The 18407-nt window shown below is 40.1% G+C and overlaps 1 pseudogene; it reads left to right on the top strand.

Moving 5' to 3' along the window:
- The first annotated feature begins 1964 nt into the window (after positions 1-1964).
- Positions 1965-16483, top strand: LOC115005467 (uromodulin-like; annotated as a pseudogene).
- The last annotated feature ends 1924 nt before the right edge of the window (positions 16484-18407 follow it).

Genomic DNA, 18407 nt, shown 5'->3' with positions numbered 1-18407 from the left:
TGTGTGTTTGCATCTAAGGATGGTCGATAGCGTAAATGCGCAGACATGAAAATGTCATAAAAATGTGTGTCTTGTGTGTGTGTGACAATCAGCTGTCAGATCTCCTCTCTGAGGCCTTTTCATCTCTATTTCCTCCCAACTGCCCTCCTTTGTCCCTTTAAAGCAGGGGTGGGGAACCTTTTTCCTATCAAGGGCCATTTTATTTTTTACAACATCCTTCTAGGGCCATACTAATTATTGAACTCATAACCTCTGCAAATGTTTTTAAGACGCAGCTCATTCATTTCTGTTTTATCAGAACTCCTTTATTAGTCCCACAACGGGAAACGTATCTCGTCACAGCAGAAGAACATATGAAGTAAAAAGGCAGAACACAATAAGCCGTGGTATAATGAGCGTATATCACGGGTAGAGTTGTAGTTACTTTTCACAACAAGTCAGTATCCCTCCGCGTCTGAGAGAAAGCTACACCGTTACAGCTGTTAAATGACGTCCGTTAAGAAACAAACAACGCTTTGCTCTGGAGGAGTGGATGATGTTCATGTTTTGTGCAGAAGGCAACGGAGAGACTATTTTATTTTGAACATCATTATTTAATAATAAAAACTATTTAAATTGGAATGTGTATTTTTCTTTCACATTGCCACACTTGGTAACCGTTTTATAAAAGCAATAGCTTCAGACCGTGGTATATGGTCATTACATCACAGTTAAGGGGCGTGGTTCGGCCTGACGCGAAGCGGTCGACAACCCCCGGCCTAATCACTGGTTTAACCGGTTTAATCATATACCACGGCCTGTCGTGAGCTATTGCTTAAATATATGTATATATATATATATATATATACACAGTATATGTTATCCCTATATCATAAGAAGATCTCTCACGATCTTTCACGTCTTGGATTCTCATTTCAAGAAGAATCATTAACATTTGATTAGTTTCACCTGTTGTTCAGAGTTTACTTCCACTAATACAATCTAGTATCTACTCTGCAGCATTTACACCTAAAACCAGAGAGAACGTGTTCACGTGTTTTTATTCAGCTGTCACACGTAAAGAAAACCTAAACAAACATCATAACCCTTTAGACACGTGAAGGAAGAATGTTGAAGACAGTCAAAGTATTGTCCCAGGGCTTCTCAAAGATTGATGGCTCTTCTTCTTTCTGAAAATGATAAAATAATAAAAAGCCAGTTTGAGGAGTTTTGCGGGCGTTGGCGAGAAGGATCTGCATATAAGAGACAGAGAGACACACAGCATGCACATCATCTGAGAAGTGAACCAGCACAGACACGGTAAGACGAGCTGCACGCTCTTCCTCTCTGCAGGCTGAATATCACTCTGCTTTCATGTTGTTTCAATTCTCTTCATTTGATGATTTCTTCTTCTTATATTTTATGGTGGAACTGAAGTTCTTTCATCCACCACTTTTTACTTTCCTCATTGCCTTCAGGTGTGACACGCTCAGGTGCTAAATGTGTTCATTGGATGATAAAAGTAAAACAGAATAATCATTTATTTCTAAATACGTTGAATGAAACTACTCGTACTCCTGCTACTGATAATAACATATTTTGCATTTCATCTCAATGTGTGATGTGGGCTTATTGAAGGGTTAAATAAAGTGTGTGTTCCACTGTGTGTGTGTGATGTGGCTTATTGAAGGGTTAAATAAAGTGTGTGTTCCACTGTGTGTGTGTGTGATGTGGGCTTATTGAAGGGTTAAATAAAGTGTGTGTTCCACTGTGTGTGTGTGTGATGTGGGCTTATTGAAGGGTTAAATAAAGTGTGTGTTCCACTGTGTGTGTGTGTGTGTGATGTGGGTTTATTGAAGGGTTAAATAAAGTGTGTGTTCCACTGTGTGTGTGTGTGTGTGATGTGGGCTTATTGAAGGGTTAAATAAAGTGTGTGTTCCACTGTGTGAACTGTGTCTCTGCTCTTCACAGTTTCCTGCTCCATCATGAAGACGGCTGCCCTGCTCCTCCTGCTGGCAGGTCAGCCGCCACTCAAAGCTTTCACTACTTACATCTATGAGTGAAATAAAACCCTGAGACTGGAGCTCCTGTAGAACCCCCCCTGAAGGAACATGTGTTTTACACTCTGAATATGAACTTTATTAAGTCATTTCATCTTTCACTCCCAGGATGTATTGCATTGATGAATGTGATTATAAGTGAGAGGTGTCCTTTGGGAATGATGAGTAATAACACTTCTCTTGTTAGATTAATATAAATATTTCTTTCCTTTACATTCACGCTGTAGTTGCTGCCAGCCAGGTGGACGTTTCCCTGTCCGCCACTATAACAGCTCCTGGTGGAGAGATGAACATCAGCTCGTGTCCCATCACCTACTACGGACGCTTGTACTCAATGATGGATGTGAGTTCAACTAAACCCTGTTTGTGTTTCCTCTACTGGTGTTAACACGCAGCGTGTCAGACACATCGCTTCTCTTGCTGAGAGTTCAGTGAAAGGTTTGACATCACGTCATGTCTGTAAATATCAAGCTGCAGCCGTGCAATACCACAATGTAGATGTACTATGATGCAGCATGGCCCTGTTCACAATAATATATGTTATGGATTATAATTATTGACGCATGTGTTCGTCACTTTAATGTTGCAGCTGGTAAAAGTGGGGCTCATTTTATTAATTAATATACTTTATACTTTATTTTACTATATTCTGTTTTTTTATCTGAGTCTCCAAAACGTAACTAGTTACTAAAAGTATAGTAAAAACTACAATACAAGTACAAATACCTCAGATTGGTAGTTACAGTACTTGTTCCCACACACTGATTGTAATCAGTGTGTGGGAGTGGTGGAAAGTAACTGAGTACATTTACTCAAGTATTGTACTTAAGTAACATTTTGAAGTACTTTACTAGAGTATTTCCATTTAATGCAGCTGGACATACAAACATGTGCAACTTGGCAACAGTTTCAATAAAGTAAAAATGACTAAATATTGTGTACTCTGGTTTGAATGCAGCAGTCCCTCTGGAAATCTGTTGTGTAACTCAACAGCGAACTTAAAGTAATTGGACACATTGACAATTGGCAACACCACTTGCAGTTAAAATGGTGCTTTTACATTCAGTTACATTACATTCAAAAACATGATGCTGTTTTTGAGTCTTTATATTGTTGTTTTCTTCATGAATGCTGTCTCTCTGTTTCTGCAGGTGTCCTATAATAACGATTCATCTGTTTCATTTTGCTTCAAAAATAACCAAACTGAAAAGACACAAGACTGTGTGAAGATCGTATATTCCATCCCGATTGCTCTTGTGCAGTGGACTGTAACAACTCATAACAAGTCCAATATTCTGTCAGGCCTGACAAGTCCCTGCTTTATTGATTTATATTGCTTTTCTTCACACAATATGATGGTGAGTCATCATCAGATCCATGTTTATTAGATTGATTGACTGTCCAGCCTTTTGCACAAAATGAACATTTGAAAGACGTTGTGTTTAAAGAGAACTTCAAATCAAGACTGGAAGACTTTTCCTAATATTTCCTGTCTGTCTTTTTATGCTTTCAGAATACTTTATATTTATACAACTTTCACACACGAGCAGCTTTGCGATTATTTACTGCTAGATCTTCTCCTTTGACAGTAAGTATATGAAATACATAACTTTGGTCTCAGAGATGAGGCTGAGTCTGTTACTATGGAAACTTCATCAAACCAATCTGCTTTATGGCAGCTTTAGTTCAGACTGTGTCTGCAGCTTTAGTTCAGGCTGTGTCTGCAGCTTTAGTTCAGACTGTGACTGCAGCTTTAGTTCAGGCTGTGTCTGCAGCTTTAGTTCAGACTGTGTCTGCAGCTTTAGTTCAGGCTGTGTCTGCAGCTTTAGTTCAGACTGTGTCTGCAGCTTTAGTTCAGACTGTGACTGCAGCTTTAGTTCAGGCTGTGTCTGCAGCTTTAGTTCAGACTGTGTCTGCAGCTTTAGTTCAGGCTGTGTCTGCAGCTTTAGTTCAGACTGTGTCTGCAGCTTTAGTTCAGACTGTGACTGCAGCTTTAGTTCAGACTGTGACTGCAGCTTTAGTTCAGACTGTGTCTGCAGCTTTAGTTCAGACTGTGACTGCAGCTTTAGTTCAGGCTGTGTCTGCAGCTTTAGTTCAGACTGTGACTGCAGCTTTAGTTCAGACTGTGTCTGCAGCTTTAGTTCAGACTGTGTCTGCAGCTTTAGTTCAGACTGTGTCTGCAGCTTTAGTTCAGACTGTGTCTGCAGCTTTAGTTCAGACTGTGTCTGCAGCTTTAGTTCAGACTGTGTCTGCAGCTTTAGTTCAGACTGTGACTGCAGCTTTAGTTCAGACTGTGACTGCAGCTTTAGTTCAGACTGTGTCTGCAGCTTTAGTTCAGACTGTGACTGCAGCTTTAGTTCAGGCTGTGTCTGCAGCTTTAGTTCAGACTGTGTCTGCACATTAGTTCAGACTGTGTCTGCAGCTTTAGTTCAGGCTGTGACTGCAGCTTTAGTTCAGACTGTGACTGCAGCTTTAGTTCAGACTGTGACTGCAGCTTTAGTTCAGGCTGTGTCTGCAGCTTTAGTTCAGACTGTGTCTGCACATTAGTTCAGACTGTGTCTGCAGCTTTAGTTCAGGCTGTGACTGCAGCTTTAGTTCAGACTGTGTCTGCAGCTTTAGTTCAGGCTGTGACTGCAGCTTTAGTTCAGGCTGTGTCTGCAGCTTTAGTTCAGGCTGTGTCTGCAGCTTTAGTTCAGACTGTGTCTGCAGCTTTAGTTCAGACTGTGTCTGCAGCTTTAGTTCAGACTGTGACTGCAGCTTTAGTTCAGACTGTGACTGCAGCTTTAGTTCAGGCTGTGTCTGCAGCTTTAGTTCAGACTGTGTCTGCACATTAGTTCAGACTGTGTCTGCAGCTTTAGTTCAGGCTGTGACTGCAGCTTTAGTTCAGACTGTGTCTGCAGCTTTAGTTCAGGCTGTGACTGCAGCTTTAGTTCAGGCTGTGTCTGCAGCTTTAGTTCAGGCTGTGTCTGCAGCTTTAGTTCAGACTGTGTCTGCAGCTTTAGTTCAGGCTGTGTCTGCAGCTTTAGTTCAGACTGTGTCTGCACATTAGTTCAGACTGTGTCTGCAGCTTTAGTTCAGACTGTGACTGCAGCTTTAGTTCAGACTGTGTCTGCAGCTTTAGTTCAGACTGTGTCTGCAGCTTTAGTTCAGACTGTGTCTGCAGCTTTAGTTCAGACTGTGTCTGCAGCTTTAGTTCAGACTGTGTCTGCACATTAGTTCAGACTGTGTCTGCAGCTTTAGTTCAGACTGTGACTGCAGCTTTAGTTCAGGCTGTGACTGCAGCTTTAGTTCAGACTGTGTCTGCACATTAGTTCAGACTGTGTCTGCAGCTTTAGTTCAGACTGTGTCTTCAGCTTTAGTTCAGACTGTGACTGCAGCTTTAGTTCAGGCTGTGACTGCAGCTTTAGTTCAGACTGTGACTGCAGCTTTAGTTCAGACTGTGTCTGCAGCTTTAGTTCAGACTGTGTCTGCAGCTTTAGTTCAGGCTGTGTCTGCAGCTTTAGTTCAGACTGTGTCTGCACATTAGTTCAGACTGTGTCTGCAGCTTTAGTTCAGGCTGTGACTGCAGCTTTAGTTCAGGCTGTGTCTGCAGCTTTAGTTCAGGCTGTGTCTGCAGCTTTAGTTCAGGCTGTGACTGCAGCTTTAGTTCAGGCTGTGTCTGCAGCTTTAGTTCAGGCTGTGTCTGCAGCTTTAGTTCAGGCTGTGTCTGCAGCTTTAGTTCAGGCTGTGACTGCAGCTTTAGTTCAGGCTGTGTCTGCAGCTTTAGTTCAGGCTGTGTCTGCAGCTTTAGTTCAGGCTGTGTCTGCAGCTTTAGTTCAGGCTGTGTCTGCAGCTTTAGTTCAGACTGTGACTGCAGCTTTAGTTCAGACTGTGTCTGCAGCTTTAGTTCAGACTGTGTCTGCAGCTTTAGTTCAGACTGTGTCTGCAGCTTTAGTTCAGACTGTGTCTGCACATTAGTTCAGACTGTTTCTGCAGCTTTAGTTCAGACTGTGTCTGCACATTAGTTCAGACTGTGTCTGCAGCTTTAGTTCAGACTGTGACTGCAGCTTTAGTTCAGACTGTGTCTGCAGCTTTAGTTCAGACTGTGTCTGCAGCTTTAGTTCAGACTGTGTCTGCAGCTTTAGTTCAGACTGTGTCTGCAGCTTTAGTTCAGACTGTGTCTGCAGCTTTAGTTCAGACTGTGTCTGCAGCTTTAGTTCAGGCTGTGTCTGCAGCTTTAGTTCAGACTGTGACTGCAGCTTTAGTTCAGGCTGTGTCTGCAGCTTTAGTTCAGGCTGTGTCTGCAGCTTTAGTTCAGACTGTGACTGCAGCTTTAGTTCAGGCTGTGTCTGCAGCTTTAGTTCAGACTGTGTCTGCAGCTTTAGTTCAGGCTGTGTCTGCAGCTTTAGTTCAGACTGTGACTGCAGCTTTAGTTCAGGCTGTGTCTGCAGCTTTCAGCCAGAAGTGAAATGCAAAGTTGAGAGGAGAGCCAGTTTGTTCCTCTCATGTATTGTATAAGATATATTATAAATATTGTGACGTTTAAATGAATCAATATTTGGATGTGTTTTACCAAAAGGTCACATGTCACTTCAGTGGAAGACCTGCGGTGCATTATTCATATGAGCTCCTGGGATTTTAAGAGTTGTTGGGTAATCTTTGGAGAACACTTGGACCTGTCATTAATATAACTGTACTGTATGAGAGCTACAAACTGGAGCATCCTGACAGATGATTAGCAATTTAGGAATCTAGTTTAGAACTGTTACTCATTGATCATATAAAATACAGTGAATACAATAAATGTATTTATATTAACAGAAAGAGACCGTAAACCCACGGAGAGCTATTGTCACTCACTCTGGCAGCTCTGATAAACTCCCTGTGCATACAGACATTTAACAGCTAACAAGGAGAGCTAAAGGGAAAGGGAACATTGCACTGACATGACCCGGTGGTTTGTTTCTGGGCTTGTATTGCCCGAAAGTGGCCAAAGAAGTGGATTCGAAATAATGATCTTTAATCATTTGTGGAGGGCTTCATCCTGCCAGTCTGCTTAACTGATGCTTAGCTCACCACTGCTCTCAACATTAAAGGAAAATATATTTATATTCATTATCACAGTATTAACGTTAATTTCTGTCTAATCCTTTTTCTAGAAACTGGAAGCATTGGTCGATAACTCAGTATTTAAGACAATGACGTCTCAAGGCACTAGTGAAATAAACGGCTGCAGAGTCTCAGGTCGGCAAATATGTTGGTTCCCAATGAAGGGACTGGAAATGTGATATTTTAAATTGCTGTTATTTGCTTCTCTTACATTTTGCACACTAGTTGGTGAAGTTTAATATCAAACTCATTTTATAAACCTTCTATCTTCTCCAAGATTTCACTTTAAGACTCGGTCCATCGGCTACTAATACTACTTATGTCCAGCATACCCCTAATTTATATCAACGCACACCAGCGTAATGCCGATATTTCATATGTGCCGGCACTCGTTTCCGCCATACGGACATGTGTGACAGGGCCTTTACCTTCAGAGGAAAAAAACACATTTTTCACATTATCCATCAAAAATGTATAAATCCTTAGTTGTTAAGTGCAAATTTAAGGCTTTTACATTTTCAGGAAACTATTATTATGTTGAAAGTTCATAGATTTGTGTTTTATTGCACGTTCACCAGGACCGACCGAAGCCTTCGAGGGTTTGTGTGGCAACCCCACTGTTTTCAACCCGATCTGGACCCTGATGGCGCAGAAGTCTTCTCTCTACAGTCAACAGAGGTAACACTTAGTCCCACTGATATCACCTTTTTGTATTAATGTTGTATATATTTCAAATGTAATGTGATGTTTGTCTCCCCCCAGCTGCCAAATTCAGCACAACGACACCGTCGACAATTCAGTCAACTGCAACCGTTCAACTGAACAGTAAGAACTGAGCCAGAGAAACACGATGCCGTGACACTTACTAAAGTAAAAGTAGTCATACCATAGTGAAGAAATACTCTGTTACGAGTAGAAGTAGTCATACCATAGTGAAGAAATACTCTGTTACGAGTAGAAGTAGTCGTACCACAGTGAAGAAATACTCTGTTACGAGTAGAAGTAGTCGTACCACAGTGAAGAAATACTCTGATATGAGTAGAAGTAGTCGTACCACAGTGAAGAAATACTCTGTTACGAGTAGAACTAGTCGTACCACAGTGAAGAAATACTCTGATATGAGTAGAAGTAGTCGTACCACAGTGAAGAAATACTCTGTTACGAGTAGAAGTAGTCATACCACAGTGAAGAAATACTCTGTTACGAGTAGAAGTAGTCATACCACAGTGAAGAAATACTCTGCTACGAGTAGAAGTAGTCATACCATAGTGAAGAAATACTCTGCTATGAGTAGAAGTAGTCATACCATAGTGAAGAAATACTCTGCTACGAGTAGAAGTAGTCATACCATAGTGAAGAAATACTCTGCTACGAGTAGAAGTAGTCATACCATAGTGAAGAAATACTCTGTTACGAGTAGAAGTAGTCATACCATAGTGAAGAAATACTCTGCTACGAGTAGAAGTAGTCATACCACAGTGAAGAAATACTCTGATATGAGTAGAAGTAGTCGTACCACAGTGAAGAAATACTCTGTTACGAGTAGAACTAGTCATACCACAGTGAAGAAATACTCTGTTACGAGTAGAAGTAGTCATACCATAGTGAAGAAATACTCTGCTACGAGTAGAAGTAGTCATACCATAGTGAAGAAATACTCTGTTACGAGTAGAAGTAGTCATACCATAGTGAAGAAATACTCTGCTACGAGTAGAAGTAGTCATACCATAGTGAAGAAATACTCTGCTACGAGTAGAAGTAGTCATACCATAGTGAAGAAATACTCTGTTACGAGTAGAAGTAGTCATACCATAGTGAAGAAATACTCTGCTACGAGTAGAAGTAGTCATACCACAGTGAAGAAATACTCTGATATGAGTAGAAGTAGTCGTACCACAGTGAAGAAATACTCTGTTACGAGTAGAACTAGTCGTACCACAGTGAAGAAATACTCTGATATGAGTAGAAGTAGTCGTACCACAGTGAAGAAATACTCTGATATGAGTAGAAGTAGTCATACCACAGTGAAGAAATACTCTGTTACGAGTAGAACTAGTCATACCATAGTGAAAAAATACTCTGTTAAAAGTAGAAGTAGTCGTACCACAGTGAAGAAATACTCTGTTACGAGTAGAACTAGTCGTACCACAGTGAAGAAATACTCTGATATGAGTAGAAGTAGTCGTACCACAGTGAAGAAATACTCTGTTACGAGTAGAAGTAGTCATACCACAGTGAAGAAATACTCTGTTACGAGTAGAAGTAGTCATACCACAGTGAAGAAATACTCTGCTACGAGTAGAAGTAGTCATACCATAGTGAAGAAATACTCTGCTATGAGTAGAAGTAGTCATACCATAGTGAAGAAATACTCTGCTACGAGTAGAAGTAGTCATACCATAGTGAAGAAATACTCTGCTACGAGTAGAAGTAGTCATACCATAGTGAAGAAATACTCTGTTACGAGTAGAAGTAGTCATACCATAGTGAAGAAATACTCTGCTACGAGTAGAAGTAGTCATACCACAGTGAAGAAATACTCTGATATGAGTAGAAGTAGTCGTACCACAGTGAAGAAATACTCTGTTACGAGTAGAACTAGTCGTACCACAGTGAAGAAATACTCTGTTACGAGTAGAAGTAGTCATACCACAGTGAAGAAATACTCTGTTACGAGTAGAAGTAGTCATACCATAGTGAAGAAATACTCTGCTACGAGTAGAAGTAGTCATACCATAGTGAAGAAATACTCTGTTACGAGTAGAAGTAGTCATACCATAGTGAAGAAATACTCTGCTACGAGTAGAAGTAGTCATACCATAGTGAAGAAATACTCTGCTACGAGTAGAAGTAGTCATACCATAGTGAAGAAATACTCTGTTACGAGTAGAAGTAGTCATACCATAGTGAAGAAATACTCTGCTACGAGTAGAAGTAGTCATACCACAGTGAAGAAATACTCTGTTACGAGTAGAAGTAGTCGTACCACAGTGAAGAAATACTCTGTTACGAGTAGAAGTAGTCGTACCACAGTGAAGAAATACTCTGATATGAGTAGAAGTAGTCGTACCACAGTGAAGAAATACTCTGTTACGAGTAGAACTAGTCGTACCACAGTGAAGAAATACTCTGATATGAGTAGAAGTAGTCGTACCACAGTGAAGAAATACTCTGTTACGAGTAGAAGTAGTCATACCACAGTGAAGAAATACTCTGTTACGAGTAGAAGTAGTCATACCACAGTGAAGAAATACTCTGCTACGAGTAGAAGTAGTCATACCATAGTGAAGAAATACTCTGCTATGAGTAGAAGTAGTCATACCATAGTGAAGAAATACTCTGCTACGAGTAGAAGTAGTCATACCATAGTGAAGAAATACTCTGCTACGAGTAGAAGTAGTCATACCATAGTGAAGAAATACTCTGTTACGAGTAGAAGTAGTCATACCATAGTGAAGAAATACTCTGCTACGAGTAGAAGTAGTCATACCACAGTGAAGAAATACTCTGATATGAGTAGAAGTAGTCGTACCACAGTGAAGAAATACTCTGTTACGAGTAGAACTAGTCATACCACAGTGAAGAAATACTCTGTTACGAGTAGAAGTAGTCATACCATAGTGAAGAAATACTCTGCTACGAGTAGAAGTAGTCATACCATAGTGAAGAAATACTCTGTTACGAGTAGAAGTAGTCATACCATAGTGAAGAAATACTCTGCTACGAGTAGAAGTAGTCATACCATAGTGAAGAAATACTCTGCTACGAGTAGAAGTAGTCATACCATAGTGAAGAAATACTCTGTTACGAGTAGAAGTAGTCATACCATAGTGAAGAAATACTCTGCTACGAGTAGAAGTAGTCATACCACAGTGAAGAAATACTCTGATATGAGTAGAAGTAGTCGTACCACAGTGAAGAAATACTCTGTTACGAGTAGAACTAGTCGTACCACAGTGAAGAAATACTCTGATATGAGTAGAAGTAGTCGTACCACAGTGAAGAAATACTCTGATATGAGTAGAAGTAGTCATACCACAGTGAAGAAATACTCTGTTACGAGTAGAAGTAGTCATACCATAGTGAAAAAATACTCTGTTAAAAGTAGAAGTAGTCGTACCACAGTGAAGAAATACTCTGTTACGAGTAGAACTAGTCGTACCACAGTGAAGAAATACTCTGATATGAGTAGAAGTAGTCGTACCACAGTGAAGAAATACTCTGTTACGAGTAGAAGTAGTCATACCACAGTGAAGAAATACTCTGTTACGAGTAGAAGTAGTCATACCACAGTGAAGAAATACTCTGCTACGAGTAGAAGTAGTCATACCATAGTGAAGAAATACTCTGCTATGAGTAGAAGTAGTCATACCATAGTGAAGAAATACTCTGCTACGAGTAGAAGTAGTCATACCATAGTGAAGAAATACTCTGCTACGAGTAGAAGTAGTCATACCATAGTGAAGAAATACTCTGTTACGAGTAGAAGTAGTCATACCATAGTGAAGAAATACTCTGCTACGAGTAGAAGTAGTCATACCACAGTGAAGAAATACTCTGATATGAGTAGAAGTAGTCGTACCACAGTGAAGAAATACTCTGTTACGAGTAGAACTAGTCGTACCACAGTGAAGAAATACTCTGTTACGAGTAGAAGTAGTCATACCACAGTGAAGAAATACTCTGTTACGAGTAGAAGTAGTCATACCATAGTGAAGAAATACTCTGCTACGAGTAGAAGTAGTCATACCATAGTGAAGAAATACTCTGTTACGAGTAGAAGTAGTCATACCATAGTGAAGAAATACTCTGCTACGAGTAGAAGTAGTCATACCATAGTGAAGAAATACTCTGCTACGAGTAGAAGTAGTCATACCATAGTGAAGAAATACTCTGTTACGAGTAGAAGTAGTCATACCATAGTGAAGAAATACTCTGCTACGAGTAGAAGTAGTCATACCACAGTGAAGAAATACTCTGATATGAGTAGAAGTAGTCGTACCACAGTGAAGAAATACTCTGTTACGAGTAGAACTAGTCGTACCACAGTGAAGAAATACTCTGATATGAGTAGAAGTAGTCGTACCACAGTGAAGAAATACTCTGATATGAGTAGAAGTAGTCGTACCACAGTGAAGAAATACTCTGTTACGAGTAGAAGTAGTCATACCACAGTGAAGAAATACTCTGCTACGAGTAGAAGTAGTCGTACCACAGTGAAGAAATACTCTGCTACGAGTAGAAGTAGTCATACCATAGTGAAGAAATACTCTGCTACGAGTAGAAGTAGTCGTACCACAGTGAAGAAATACTCTGCTACGAGTAGAAGTAGTCGTACCACAGTGAAGAGATACTTCTTCTACATCTTCTTTTTACTAAAGTAAAAATACTTAAATTCTAATATTTTAATTAATATTCTGCTAATAAGTACTTTTAGTATTGGTACTTTAAGTCTATTTTGATGCTGATACTTTTGTACTTTGACTTAAGTAAAAAAAGATGCAGTACTTTTACTTGTCGCAGAGTATTTCTACACTCGGTATTACTACTTGTACTTAAGTAAAAGACGTGAGTACTTCTTCCACCTCTGTGCAGATCCTTGACTGTCACTCTTCCTCTTTGAACAGCTGTCAGCTCATGAGGCAGGCTCCCTTCACTGCTTGTCACAGCTACATTGACCCAGAGCCGTACATCACCGCCTGCACAGACACTTTGTGTAAATACCCGTCGGTGGACAATATGAAATGTCAGTTTGTGGAGGCGTACGCCAAGTCCTGCATCCTGAGAAACAACGTCACACTGGAGGGCTGGAGGGCACTGACTGGCTGCTGTAAGATCCTCCTTCACTTTATATTCACAGTAACTTGGGCTTAAATACACAACCTTCAATTTTAAGTCTAAAAGTATGCACAGTAGCCTGTAAGTATAGTAAAGTATATGTGATATACGTAATACAAATGTGGTGCAGTGTTTGTTTACTTTGATTCCTCTTTAGTCCAGGTTTATTTCAGTCAGTGTGCATTTTACAACAATGGTAATGGAGTTAAGACCCTTTAGTTCATTTAGTTCATCATTAACATTTTGAATACTATTATTATTAATAATTAATCATTATTTATAATAATAACTATTACTATTGCTATTAATAATATTAATTATTATTATTATTACTATTGTTATTTATAATAATTGTAATAAAACATTATTTAAATTGATATTATAATAATAATTTACTTGCATGTATGATCAGCAAAAATACAAATAGTAAAAGCGTTCGATGTGCAGAATACTAATCATCAATGATGCATTACAAGCAGCATTTTAATGTTAATTTTAGACATTTATTTAATCTATTATATGTTTATTAAGTCTTTTATGAGTGTTATTGTTTACTCCTCATGTCTGAAGTTGTATTATTCTTGTGTGTGTGTGTGTGTGTGTGTGTGTGTGTGTGTGTGTGTGTGTGTGTGACCGGTGGGACCCGCTGCTTCTGTCGGGCGCTGTTCGCCTCCAAGTACAACTCAACAAACTCTTTAGGTAAAATGCAACAAGTGAGAAATGGAGTTTATCCAGTTATGAGAATATTCACAGTTCTTATTATTAGTTGCTTTTAAAAGTAAATATTCTGAAGCACATTTGTATTTAAGCAGATGAGCCTAAACAAAAATCTGATGAGAGGTGGAAGAAGTGCTCAGGTGTTTTACTTTAGTCAGAGTGTAGACTTACAAGTTACACGTACCAGTACTGCATCTTTTATTATCTGAATTATATTAATGGATTATATTATTAATGCTTTAATGTGTTCATCACTTTATTTTTTAATGACTTTAATGACTTTTTATACTGCAGGTATATTAATCAGTTTTGTATTAATAATATGAAAGTTAGCAAAGTCACTAATGTTGTCAAATAATTGTAGACGAGTAAAAAGTATAATATTTGCTTCCAAATCAAATAATTCAACAGTTTGATACTTTTACAGGCGAGCCGACAGTCTGCATGCAGAACTCTGCCTCTCTGACTCTGGCTGGATGTCTGCTGGAGGACCAACACATCGACTACTCCATCTTACACCTCAAGGACCCGAGCTGCAAAGGTCATATGGACAACCAGAGCCACATGGTGACTTTCAGCGTCGACAGCAGCAACACCTGCGGGACGGAGGTCACGGTGGGTCTCAACAAGAACGTGCTTATCATGGCTCGACATGTTATGTTCAGGACACGTTAGCCTTCCTTCCTTTGGCATAAGACTCACAGAGAGCTGCATTAACTGATTTGAATGCCACTTGCTTTACACACCCAGCACACTATGCACTCTATGATTGATGTAAGGGGAGGACACAGGCTGTAAACTCACCTTGTTTTAACATTTCCACTAGTCTTCTTCATGTATGATAGAAAGATACATGTGATTTATGAACTGGATGATAAAGATCTGGACTGTGAAAGTTTCCTCTGTCAGGATTGTAAATGTCACAGGTGAATATGAGAATATTGTGCATTAAACAAACTTGTTTCTTCCTGTCACAACATAGATGAACAACAGCCAAGTCATCTACAAGAACTCCATCACGATGAACGGCTCTTTGAGCGGGATCATCACACGCCACGACCAATTTCAGATTGACTTCTCCTGCCTCTACATACAACCTAACACCAAGAGTGTGTCCTTCAGGATCACAGACAGGTGAGTGCAGCTTCACCTGATGGTGGAGGTGCTGCAGCTTCATCTGGTGGTGGAGGTGCTGCAGCTTCACCTGGTGGTGGAGGTGCTGCAGCTTGTTGTTACAGTTCGAGAGAGCTGAAGTAAGTGTGTGTGCGTGTGCGTGTGTGTGCAGGTCTGTGGTGCAGGAGATTGTTTCTGGACTTTGGAATTACACTGTGATGATGAGCGCCTACACCAACGCTGGCATGGTGCAGCCCGTCGGGTCGAGCACTGAGATCCAGCTGAACCAGAAGATCTGGCTGCAGCTGAAGACGCAGGGGCTGGACGCCAACATGCTCGCCATAGTGACCGACTCCTGCTGGGCAACCAACCAGCCGTCACCTGATGCTAGTCTGCGATAGGACCTCGTCATTAAAGAGTGAGTAAAACTCTGAGGCTGCTTCAGTGACTGTAAGATTCGGCTCCTGACGTCCTGATGTGTGTTTTCCTGTTTCTGAGCAGATGCCCGAACCCTGCTGACAACACGGTGAAGGTGGAGGGAAACGGAGAGGGAACGTCCAACTTCTTGTCTTTCTCCATGTTCGAGTTCTCTGCGAAAAATAACGAAATCTACCTGCACTGCAAAGTGGAGCTGTGCGTCAAATCAGGGAACTCCTGCGTTCCGGTAAGCAGGACTGCAGAGATACTGCTTCAGTGAAAGTAGTACTTCAACATTAGAGAATGCAACCTTTATAAATAATATCTCTAACTGAAACTTGAGCTTGGGAAAGGTCTAACCCTTGAGCATGCTCTGTCTTACAGAACTGCAGTGGTGCTCTCAGGAAGCGCAGATTTATTGCGCCTCAACAGGCGGATGCATTCATAAATACATAAAGATAACTGATAAGTCTCAAGAGGCTACTTGCTTCGGAGTTCTTGAGCCGATGTACAGGAGCCGTAATGTTTCATAAACACACAAACCCCACGATCAAGTTCTTAATAATGAAATGTTTATAGAACTGCTCACTACACTTCTGAACAGACTAATACATGAGAAGGCTTTATCCTCTCAGTAGCAGAAAGTGAATCCGACTGTTTGATATTTTAACCCACATCAGAGACATGTGTAAATCATGACTCATCAGTTTTGTCTGCGTGTCTTCTCAGGTGATTCCTGTCTTTAGCTTTGTCCCGACAAAGAGCCTGAAATCTCACTGAAGCAAAGTTTGAAGTTATCGTTGCTGTGAAACAATGCTTGCAGATAATCTTCCTTTGATCCTCCTGAGACGATGACATATGTTCTGCAGAATCTTTGTGGTGCTGATTCCACCCAATGATGCAAGTTATTATGAAATGTTCTGATTTAATTTCTTTGTGCAATGAAAACAAATAATCAAGTAGGGTTTTAGTGGTTTTATTTAGTGTATGCATTATATACAGTATATATATCATTTCTTCTTGAACTTTTTAACTGCCTACTTTAAATGTACAGTCTAAATGCTTCCACATGAAGTCAGAAACAGAAAATATGAAGAAGAAGGTTACAAGATCCAGTGTAAGGACAAAACTGATATGAACATTAAAACTGTGATTATTATTATTAGATTGAAGTTACGACAAATGAAGAGTTTCAGTTAACATGTTGTCTTTAATTACCATGAGGCTGTTGTACCATTCTTATGTTATTATTACTCTTTGCAAAGAAAACTCAAAAAAATAAATAAAGGATAAAGGGAGTAGGTAAAACAAACATGAGCTTCTGTCCTTCTGTGTGTGTGTGTGTGTGTGTGTGTGTGTGTGTGTGTGTGTGTGTGTGTGTGTGTGTGTGTGTGTGTGTGTGTGTGTGTGTGTGTGATAAAAATAATAGTCATTTAACTTTTTTGTGTGTTTTGGTTTCATGCAAAGATTTCTGCACAGACATGAATCTAAATTGTAGGTTTAAGTGGAACAAACTAAACTTTTAAAGCCTTTTTGTTGGTCAGAAACTCAATAGTCTTAATGTTTGAGGCTTGTATACAGAACCTCTGGCCTATAATAAAATGTTATGTATACAATTTTATTTTTTTCAAATTCTGTAGAAGCAGAAAGTAACTGAACCATTAATTTATAGAAAATATATTGATCATTAAAATTTAACTCATGTTTATGTTAAATCGTATCTCAAATCTTACATCCAACAAAACAAAAAAATCAGAAATGCATCCATTGCCTTTTTAATAATGTATCTAGAAACTTTTAACTTGAATGTCTTTACCCGAAGTAGTAAAGGTGTCTGATTGGGTCAAACCATTACACTTCATCATGAATGTTTTCTAGGACAGCTTTTATAATCATTATCTGGAAAGAGCTGCTTGTTGGGCCAAACTCCGCCGAAGAGCGTTAACTTTATCCAAACGCACTCGTCCTCTCAGCTCGTGCAGTTTGACATGTTTCGTGCTGTAATGACGCTCGAGATTATTTTTCATCACCACAAGCTCGTCGGCACAAACTCGACTCACTGGCCTTTAACTTCCACAGAGAAATAATCGTTCATCCATTTCTCCTGGAAAGTGCGACATTCCACATCCAGCTTTCTCTGTTTTACACTCGCCACGTTGCGTTCACTGATGTCAATGACTCTCGTTTAATATTGAAATATAGTCACATGACCACGTGGTGACAAGTTCCGCTCGTGTTGTGTTCAAGTACCCTGATCCTGGCCAGGAAAAACATTCAGTGGCCCGTTTAAAATATTGCCTTCTAATTTTTTTTTTCTAGTGGATTGTTTTTGCGTACGAATGACCTCGAGGGCCGGATCAAATGGTCTCGTGGGCCGTATATGGCCCGGAGGCCGGAGGTTCCCCACCCCTGCTCTAAAGGAAGCATTACCGTCTAATACAGCCCATTCTCCCATGGTGTCAAATACTGACGCTTGGACAGTAGCCGTCGGCGCGTTGATTCCGACGCACAGGGCCTACTTTATCCTCCAACGTAAACCCATCCCTGTCACTATTGGACGTAGTGTTGAGAGCGAGGTTGTCCGCTATGCGTGGTTGGGAGGTATGGTGGATGGGTCAAACATTACAACAACATTATGTCACGTGAAATTACATCACTGAGTCACATGACGTTACATCCAGCATAAATTACGAAACACATAAAACAAATTTATTTCAACCCAAACCATGATCTCTTTTCCAAACCTAACCAAGTAGTTGTGTTGCTTAAACCTAACCGTGACCGTTTCACAATGTTAACCAACCTTCTGTACTGCAGAGACAACCTGAACATGTCAGATACATCCTCCAGTATCAGCTCAGTCACCAGATACCTCCAACTTTCCTGCTCTGAGATCATGTAGACATTTTTGGACATTTTTATGACATTTTGCCTTTAATGTGATGGGCACTATCTGAAAGCTATTCTGCCTGTGTTGAAGCATTAAACAAACCTGAATGACTCTTCCTGTATCTACACCCGACTCTGCATCTCTGTGCATATATACCCCTGGGCTGTTCATTAAAAATCTAGCAGTTATGTGCACCGTCAATTAAACATCTAGCAGACTTTGCAAGCTTCGTCAGCGTGTTGTCGATCGAGGAGACTTACAGTGTCTTTGGTACCTTTTCAACATCTTGAAGGTTTCATATTCAT

This window comes from Cottoperca gobio, unplaced genomic scaffold, assembly GCF_900634415.1.
Source record: "Cottoperca gobio unplaced genomic scaffold, fCotGob3.1 fCotGob3_30arrow_ctg1, whole genome shotgun sequence".
Taxonomy (NCBI): Eukaryota; Metazoa; Chordata; class Actinopteri; order Perciformes; family Bovichtidae; genus Cottoperca; species Cottoperca gobio.
Note: the sequence above shows the minus strand (reverse complement) of the source record. Positions and strands in the feature narration are given on the sequence as shown.